This window comes from Cupressus sempervirens, chromosome 6, assembly GCF_028749045.1.
Source record: "Cupressus sempervirens isolate cs-2001-9-10 chromosome 6, ASM2874904v1, whole genome shotgun sequence".
Classification (NCBI taxonomy): Eukaryota; Viridiplantae; Streptophyta; class Pinopsida; order Cupressales; family Cupressaceae; genus Cupressus; species Cupressus sempervirens.
In genome coordinates this window covers 177,361,455-177,371,275 of record NC_143123.1, presented here as the reverse complement: position 1 = coordinate 177,371,275, position 9,821 = coordinate 177,361,455, and the positions used below count along the sequence as shown (strand labels likewise).

General features: G+C 33.5%; 1 pseudogene; it reads right to left on the bottom strand.

The window, feature by feature from the left end:
- Positions 1–1,524: 1,524 nt before the first annotated feature.
- LOC149551823 (protein NRT1/ PTR FAMILY 5.10 pseudogene) lies at positions 1,525–2,522 on the bottom strand (annotated as a pseudogene).
- Between the last annotated feature and the right edge of the window lie 7,299 nt (positions 2,523–9,821).

Here is a 9,821-nt window from a genome sequence, read left to right as displayed (position 1 = left end):
CAAGCTTTCAAATGCAATATAAGTCTATCTAACAAGCCAAATTTGCCACACTACTGAACCAACTGAGCCACTGGTGGGTAATCAATTGAAGAGAAAGCTCAATGTTAGACATAACACTAAATCAATTTGTCCCACTAGTAATTAGTTTCAAAACAACCAAGCTTAATTACTAATTAAAACATTACTTGATTGATCAAACTATGATTCCAACAGATCAGGATGATTGCAGTTCTTTCTCAGTTGAATCATCAAATTGTTTAGCTTTGTTCTGATACCTATTCCTGAAACAGATGAAGGAAGTCATACCAAGCTTTTACTATTCAAGCAAATAAGACTGGCTAAATGGCTGATAGTACAATTTAATAAAGGAACACAACTTATGCAGGAGCTCTATGAAATAACTCTTTAAAATTAGAGAACACATTACCCTACCTCTCTCTGCCTTACTCTGCAGGTAGGCCTCAAGTGTTTTATTGACTAAATGCTCTTGTATCTATTTTTGATGTTCCGTCATATTTGTATATAGGATTATTTATTTTTTCTTTGGGAGGTTCTATTCCACCTCTTCCTTTAGTCTTCTAAGGAGAAATGGCCAAAGAATCAAATGAAGCTTTGAAATTACCTGAAAAGGCAACTATTGTCAATCTCAAGTCCAACAACAGAAAACAAACATAAAATTAACTGCTTGAATTTTTGTGCTTATCTACATTTTTTCTTTATGGGTTTTTTGATGCCATCATGATGCTATTTATCTTTTTGTGGCCCGCATTTAAGATCATGTGATATGTAACCCCTTTTTGTAGTCCCCATTTTGGTGAACTTGACGTAAAAATGCCAAGAATCTAATGAATATGCAAGATTAATTTATGTTTGTAAGGGTAAATACACTTGATTTGGTTTTTGCACAATTATAGAATCACTTAGTACCCAAAGTTGTCTACTAGCAGCTGTGCAATTGATTATTTTTTCTCTCATATTTATTTATGTCTAACCTAACCAATGTGTGCATGCACTCTACAATCTACATCTAAATTAATTAGACATTTTGAATAAGTTACAACTCAACTAATTTAATTAGGTGTTAAAAATGAACAACAATTTGTACTTTTAAGCCTAATAAGGATTATGAATAAAAAAATAACTCTCAAATAGTCTAATTAAGAGAAATAATGAGCTTTTCAATTATCACTTAGACCTAAAGAAGGGGTTCAATTGAACAATTGTAAGAAAATATATTTATTCTCAGTCAATTATATGTTGAAAAAAATGCACTCATGTAGAGAACAAATAATCGAGAGGAAATAATTCATAGTAAAATTCTGTTTAATAAAATAATCTCTGTCAATCGCAAAGGAAAGGATGTAAACATTCTTGCTTAAAAAGACTGAACAATGATATGGATGTGGTTGATGGAAACCAAATATTTACACTATCGTGATAAAATTTAAATAACAAATTAGAATAGTAAAACTGGTAATGTAAGCACTAGTGTCACCCCTCATAGGTATAACATGAAGTTAGTTTCTAGGAAGCATTCTTTGTGTTAGTAGATGCAGTCTCTTTGTACTTGTAACAGCTAGCAAAGGTCATGAACATGCCCAGATTGAGTAAACTCAAAGAAGCAAGAAGCCAATAAAAGTAATCTAAACGAGATCTATTCAAGTTGTTTGCAAACCAGCAATGCTCCTGCTTTCCACAAGTAGCCTTCTCAATGATCAAAATGAGGAAACTACTGAGGAGACTACCAACTCCTAAAACACTCAAATAAATAGCAATACCCAAGCTTTTCATTGTGTTTGGCATATGATCATAAAAGTAGTCTTGCATTCCTACCATTATAAACACATTAGCCATGCCAAAAAGAACATATTGTGGAAGTAGCCAAAAAACACTTATTGGGATTGTTGCCGAGGGAATGTCTATGAGTCCACTATCCCTTGTTGCATTGATTCTCTTAATTTCTACCCCTACAGCAACAATCATTGAAATGGTAGAAATGAACATACCAGTTCCTATCCTTTGGAGGAATGTTATACCCCTCTCATTCCCTGATAATCTTCTTGCAATTGGAACAAATATACGGTCGTAGACAGCGAGCAATAGGATTATAGATATGTTCATGAAACATTGCATACTTGCTGAAGGGATCACAAAATGTCGACCAATTTTTCTATCCATTGTGCTGCCCTATTTTGTGAAGAATGTTGAGGATTGTGCAAAGACAACGCCATACATTAAACATGCCATCCAAATGGGTAATATGCCCAGGAGGAGTTTTACCTCTTCGACCTGTTGTACTGTGCAAAGTCTCCAATTGCGTGTTTTTTTGCACTCAAACTCTAGTTCATCTTCAATTGTTGCTTTGTCAAGAAACTTGAAAAAACAAGACTATGAGTTTCATCAAAAAGGAATCTCCCAAGCATATAGGCCCAAAACAAACATAGTTGAGAACTCCAAGCATTTGAACTAGCATTATTCCCAAATGCTGTTACTGAACTAGAATTTGAAATTGCATCCAACATCCCTTTTTTTTTGCATGCCTATAATGGAAACTTGGCAGACATTCCAAAATTCCCCTCAGCCTCATATTAAACCATGACCAATTTGGTCCATTCCCAATTTGAAAACACAAAACTTATCATCTAAGTCTATCAGATTTTCACAATCCATATTAAATGTTTTCTTTCTTTTCTGGGATCGTGGGACAGTTTTTAGCATCAACCAAGTAGAGTGAGAAGAAAAAAAACCCAATCTTAAAATGTGATGTTTTGAGTCTGGAGCAAGACTCTGACATATACTTGCATAGTGAGGGTTTGAGACTCCTGAGGGAGGCTGATAGAGTCACCAAGATTAGCCCCTGCCATGTTGCATTGCATGAAGTGTTACTTGGGCATGTTAAAACACTAGAAAATGAAAACTTATTCAGCTACTTTGAAAGCAAATGGACATTTGATTCAGTTTCCAACAAGTGCATATTCAGTTTATTTATTCACAAAAACTCTTAAATCTGTAGATAATACTGGTTAAGGAATTTTATTCCAAATTACTCTACCCATTAATTGTACCATTAAGGAAAAGGATTTTGTGAAGGAAAAGAATACTAACAAGTAGGTAGATGAGAGAAGAAACAAGGATTGTCCAGTACCGACCCAAATATGAATCAGCAACAAAAGCACCCAAAAAAGGCAAAATGTATTGTACCCCTGACCATATGTTCACATTGCATGTAGTAGTTGCAGTGCTTTCATTCAAAAAACTTGTGAGATAAATCATCAAATTTGAAGATATGCCGGCATGAGAAAACCTCTCTGCAATCTCCACCCTTGTTATTAACAAATAAATTTAATGGTTGAAAATTGCCTCTGAATGGATAGACTCCTCAAAACCAAAGGAGAAAAGGGTTGGTCATGTTTAAAAATACTTGTCCACTTCTCTCCACATGGAAAAAATGTGGTTGAAAAGAACCTTCAAGGCTTCAACAGCAAAGGAAAACTCAATTAATCCAGATGGACAAAACATAACTGAAAAAAATCTTCTGTAAAACTTATAAAACCACTTCTGATAGCAAGGATAAGCAATGCAATACAACAAGAAACACCAAGAGCAATTTTAACAAACACTTACACTAAAGACCTTTCCACCTCACACTGTTTGCTCCCCTTAAAGAGAACACTATTATTTAGCCTTTAGATACTTTAAATTTATTACATTGAATGCAAACTTGAGAGTTGAGAGGGTAGTGAAAATATGACATCATTTAATCCTTGGCACAACTGGCATATGCATATTTCTAAATATCTTATGAAGCACATCTTATGGTAAGAGGAGCATGTCCCAGAGTATGGGATTTTGAATTGGGGTAAGCAGCTATTATTTGATGGTCTATCTAAGCACAAATTCCTAACAATGAGGAATTATATCTGCATCCTTACAGAAGGTAATGGAAGGTTAGCTTTCTTCAATAAGGAAGATGGATCATGGAGCTACTAGGGAGTGGATGATAGTAGAAAGGACATCACAACTACTATTAATGCGCATCACTATGATCCATCATTGATTAATCTCGAATTAATGACTAATGTCTTAGGGGTGAGGTGAGGTGCTAGAACTTGATGACAAATCAACTTCATTGTGTGAGATTGATTTATCTCAAATCACCTTGTCTATATTTTGATCTACATGGATAATTGCACAATCAATCATACAACCATGCATCTCATGTTGTTACATAGTGTGAGATGTGTGGCAATCAAAGTTCTGCACCTCTTTGTTATGTTATAATTGGTGAAACTTTTCAATGCACTTTTTGAATGGTGTCATTTTGAGTTGTAATTGAAAAATTATGAACACGAAGTTGAGCTAATAGGCTTGTTCTGGTTTTTTTTTTAGAACTCTAAATTTCCATATGGATCAACATCAGCAGCGAGTACTTTCGTGTTTGTTCCAAGTAAATCCTAGAAAACAATTGTAGTTATTGATTCCACAAGTTGATATAATTTTTTTATATTTTTCTTGTCCCCCTTGTTGTATTCACATTTTTCTCCCTTTTCTTGTGTGGCAGTTACAACAATATCATCATAAAATATGCTTACCTTGCCACAAAGCTCACATAAATTTTTGTACTGGTGTACTAAGTGGGTTAAAATTTTGTTAGAGAAGGTATGCCTCATGACCTGGAAAATCAAATGAGTTAATTCCAGTTCCATCCACTGTTCTGTTATCCAGGGTGTTACTAGAGTCTAGATGAGCTTCATGTCTCCTCTCATTCAATTGGCATGACACTTATAGAACTCTCTTGATGTGGGTATGATCCATACATCAGAGAAATAATTGATTCCTAGAGTATCATTTTGTACAAAATAAGTGACAACTAATTCATCTTCTTGATATATCTTTTCTTAAATGCAATTTATTTTATTCCTTTTATTGATTTTTTTCATTTCATGCGCTGCTTCCTAACTTGTTTCCAATCAAATCCAACATCTTCATTTCATAATGTCAGTTCTATGTTGCACAAGAAGCATGTTGCTTCAATTTATTTTAAGTGCTTTGAGATTATCTATTCATACACAAATTAATGATGACTAATTTCCCACTTCTAATACAAAACACATACAGCTTTGAAAAAATGAGACCCAATTAGCTTGTTTTCTTAGAGAAAATCAAGTGAACTTTCTATAAATTCCTATTCTGTCATACTAAGTGGGAAAAAAATAAAAATAGGCAAAGTGAGTCAGCTAAATCAACCAAGAAAATCACCAATGCAAACCCTCATGATCCTATAGTCAATAGCTGTCCTCCTAAGACCTCTCTTACTCAAGGCAGCTCCAATCCCAATGTTCAATCTATAACAATAAAGAGTCTTGTCTTCCCAGAAGAAATCTTAATGTAATATATAGTAGCCACTACTTAATTAAACTACTAAGCTCAAACTCCTAAACTCCTACCAATGTAGACAAGATGCTCTAAACTCATTATATCATTTATCCAAAAATGCTAAAAATTAGTCTACAATGGTGTCAGCAGATGTCGTTTCCAAGATTGTTCATCTCCTCACTGTCTGTGAAGTTGATTTTACAAAAATTTGCATTAGCATCTTATATAATCTAGCTACCATTGAAGATGGAATAATAGCGATTGCCAATACTAATGGTTGCATCATGACTATAGCAGAGCTGCTTGATATAGGCACCCCTAAGGAACAAGAACAATCAGTGGCTATACTCTCGTTGCTATGCACCAAGAGCTTTGACTATTTTCAGCTGGTTTTAAGAGATGTACTTTGAAATGATGTACTTTGAAATCAAAAAATGCCCTCTTATATTATTCAAACATTATTTTGTAGACTTGTAGGAAAATATCAACATGAGGCCAGAGTTGTAGATTTGAATATTGATTATTAGATAGGTTCAAGAGATACTAACTAGTGTCAGATGCCAAATAGATGATCGCCATAGCAACATCCCATTTTTCTCCTTCTTTATAAAGAGGTTGGTTTTTTTGAAGATCACCTAAGAATTCCTTGGGTGAAAGTATGCCCATTCCAGTAATACCTTCAATTGGACTAGATGCAATACCATTTACACATATTCCATAATGCACAATAATTAATAAAGACTATAATGCACAATAATTAATAAATATTGTACAGATTATGGCAAAACTTAATAAATTTCTTGTGCTACTCTTTGTTTGAAGGAACTACATCTGGGGTTTATAGCCACTTTATAAGTTATCATCATACAAAGGACTTAAATTGGATCCTACATGGCATGGATCAGAAGGAACATTCCAATTAACCAAGAAGATTATGCCTACGATATTGTCATGTCCCATGAGAAAGAAGATGATGGAAACTGCGGGCAGAATAAGTAAATAGAAATCACCCTCAAAAAAGAAATCATTGAGTTCCAAAGGAAGCTTAAAGATCAATACAGTTTAGCATTACCAAATGAACTTCAGGATAAAATTTGAAAAGAAAACAGTCAAACCAGACCTTGTGTATAGAAAGGAAAGAAAATCATATTAATGTTAACAAGGGACTAGAGATAGCAAAAGTTAAAAAAAAAGTTGTAGGAAGATGAGAAGTAGAATTGTCTGAACTCTAAACTTTGAAGGTGTATTTATTATTGAAGTAATATGTTAAAACTTAAGACACATAAATCATTGATAAGTAGGAGATATTTTCCACATCAAGTCAAATTCTGATATTGCTATCAAGATTCAACAGTGTAGTTTTTGAGTCAAACTCATTGAACCATGATTCATGCATAGTAGTTCACACAAACTCATTTCTCATGAGAATGAATGAACACTTTGCACTCATTGCATCAAGCGAGTGCTCACAAAGATGAAGCACCACGACTTGCTCAAAGGCTCAACCATTCCAGTACTACTTCAGCTCAAGAAGGCTTAACTATGGAGTTTCCTCCATGGTTTAAACCACTCTACTTGGAATCCCATTTGCAAAACCTACAACAAGTGTTGTGCCTTATGAACCATTCATTAGAAAGCCCCTTGAGCTCATCAATAGATAAGCCTAAGATATTTTCCACAACAAGTCAAATTGTGATATTGCTATCATGATTCAACTGTACATTTTTTCAGTCAAACCCATTGACCCATGAATATAATATATGACCCAATAAAGAGGGTGAAATTGTAAATGTAATGGATTATACATCCTTTCCTCTGACTACCAGATGACTAAAGGTGCTTGTGTGCTAATTTTAACCCCTTTTCTTGTAGTTATTTGCAAAATATATGTGGAAAAATGAAATTTATGAAATGAAAACTCACAGTAATACAATCAAATTTCTAAATGAAATGTAACCATAAATACTGGTAGAAGCCTTCAATTACTTAACACAAATATATAATTGGATTTTTGTTGAATTAAATCCTACATTGGTCAAAATTAAATAACAAGGATAACATATAGAGCATCACATGTCCCAAAATGCTTTGTCAATAGGACAAGTGGCTAGACAGTGAAAATATCAACATGGGACAATTATACCATTCACTACTCCCCTACTAACAAAATGTCAAAAAGTCTTTAAATGACTATGTGCCATGCAGGTCCCTTTATCCTTAATACCAACATACATGAGGAAGATATGTCTTAGTTCAATGACTAGTTGATCTTTGTATATACACTCAAAGACTCAGGTCTACATTTAAACAAGAAATTAAAAAGCCTTCTGAACAAATCAATCTTATCTCAATTTAGATTATGAAAATGAAAGCACAACTTTTACTTCTTTATAATGACTGATACATATCAGATCTATCCATTCAGAATGGAAGGCAAATAAGCTTTTTCAACGAGGTAATATCAAATAATTTCTAAGTATTCAAACAAGAAAATGAACTACCTTACTCTATGATTTGAAACAGTGAATATCAAATGAGCCATATAGAACAATCAATGAAAATGTTCTAAGTGGTCAAGCAAACTGTCAAAACTGCATAAAGATCAATGGTATGTAATAACCCCAACTGGGTATGGATTCAATAAGCACTAATTTCCTTTCCAATTCAGTTGTTTGACATTTCATCAAACACTTTGACAATGACTAACCCTCACTGTTATGCAGTCTCTTATGGGATTTTTAAGTGATTCTTCTAGTTTGAATTTTAGATAATATGTTGGAAAGAAATGACAGTACTAAAAATTCATCAAACTAAGCCAATTCTAAATATGAGAATCAAATTTGTAATGTTGAATGTACCAATGAAACTCATAAAATTGAAATACGAATAACTAATATCAGGAACAGTGTAATAATCCTTGCTTGCTCTGATCAAGGAGATCAAGTTTGGGCTAGAAGTATTTTGTCAAATAGTTAGCATGTAACCTAGGTCTTAAGTTTGGATACTACTATAAGAAATCACTCATGGTAACATAGTAACAAGACCAAAGGAATGTGCAAACAATATGAAAACTCAAGAGATAACAGTTCTGAATTTTTATTATTCTCCACTACAACAGAGCTCGTACAACATTTAATCTATCCGAAACCATGAAGGAGCAATCACTAACTGTATCCCAAGAAACTAATCTATGTTTACATTACTAACACAAGTTACCAACACAAACAAATGATAAAGAGAACCTGGTATAAATCATAGATAACAGAGGAACTATGCTACTATTTACGACATGTCTTTAAAGATCTCACCAAGTTAGCTCTCTAGGTCATCTCACCAAGTTGACTCACCATCTCATCTCACCAAGTTGTGCAGCAGTAGTCATGGATCATTTTAGACCTACCACATGTGAAGTGTCTATTTTATGTTAGTTTGAGCTTCACTTGGTTTCAAGAATGCTATAATATTCTCTACTTAACAAGGCCAACCACGTGAAGGTGGAAGCTCATCTGGCCTCACCCCCCTCCCCCTAACATCAATTTAAAGTACCCATTATCATCTAATTACATACTTCATTTATTCATTCATCCATTTATTAACTATAACATTCAATCAATACAATCACATAACATTCATTAATATGATATAAAATTCATTAATACACAATACCAATCAAGACTTCATTAAGACATAACAATATTCATTAACATAAAATAAAAATCAGTATTAATACGCATCATTCATACATAATTACTTAAAACAAAGTTCTTTCATTATCCAACAAGGTTTATCAAAGAAATTTTTTAAAACATCATTTCTTGTTTTTGTTTTTCTTAGCTCTCTTAAGAAAAGTGCTCATAGGAGCATCCATATCTGCATCATTCTCCTCCTCTTCTAGCATGTGTAATGTCAAATTATGATGGCTCCTTGTCTTTGGAGGAGTAGGAGGTTGTTGCACTAAAGGGGGCTCTGTTGCAAGAACAAGTGAATGGGATAAATTGGCATACTCTTTTTCTTTTTTTAACTGTTACTAGTCTATAATTAAGTGCTAGTACAACATAACATGCATTTTTCTTACATGACAATGCCACATCATGTACATTAACATTTTGATCCACTATCATGTCAACATGTTGAACACTTGGAACATGTTCCACTCCTTCGACATGATGTTCAACATGCTCTGAAATATTCAAAAAAAGGATACACATCAAATTGCAATTGAAGATGTTAAATTGTATTCATAATTGCATAGTTAATTTCCAATAGCAAATTAATACCTCCACCACTACAATGAACATTATGGCCTTTTTCACGAGCAGGTTCTATGGTAGGATATGAAGGCTGCAATAAAATGTTATGCAAATTGTTATGCAGTTAATTTACGTTCAAAACTGATACCAAAAAAGAAAAGGATCAACTATTCAATTTCATTTACTTTTCATCTA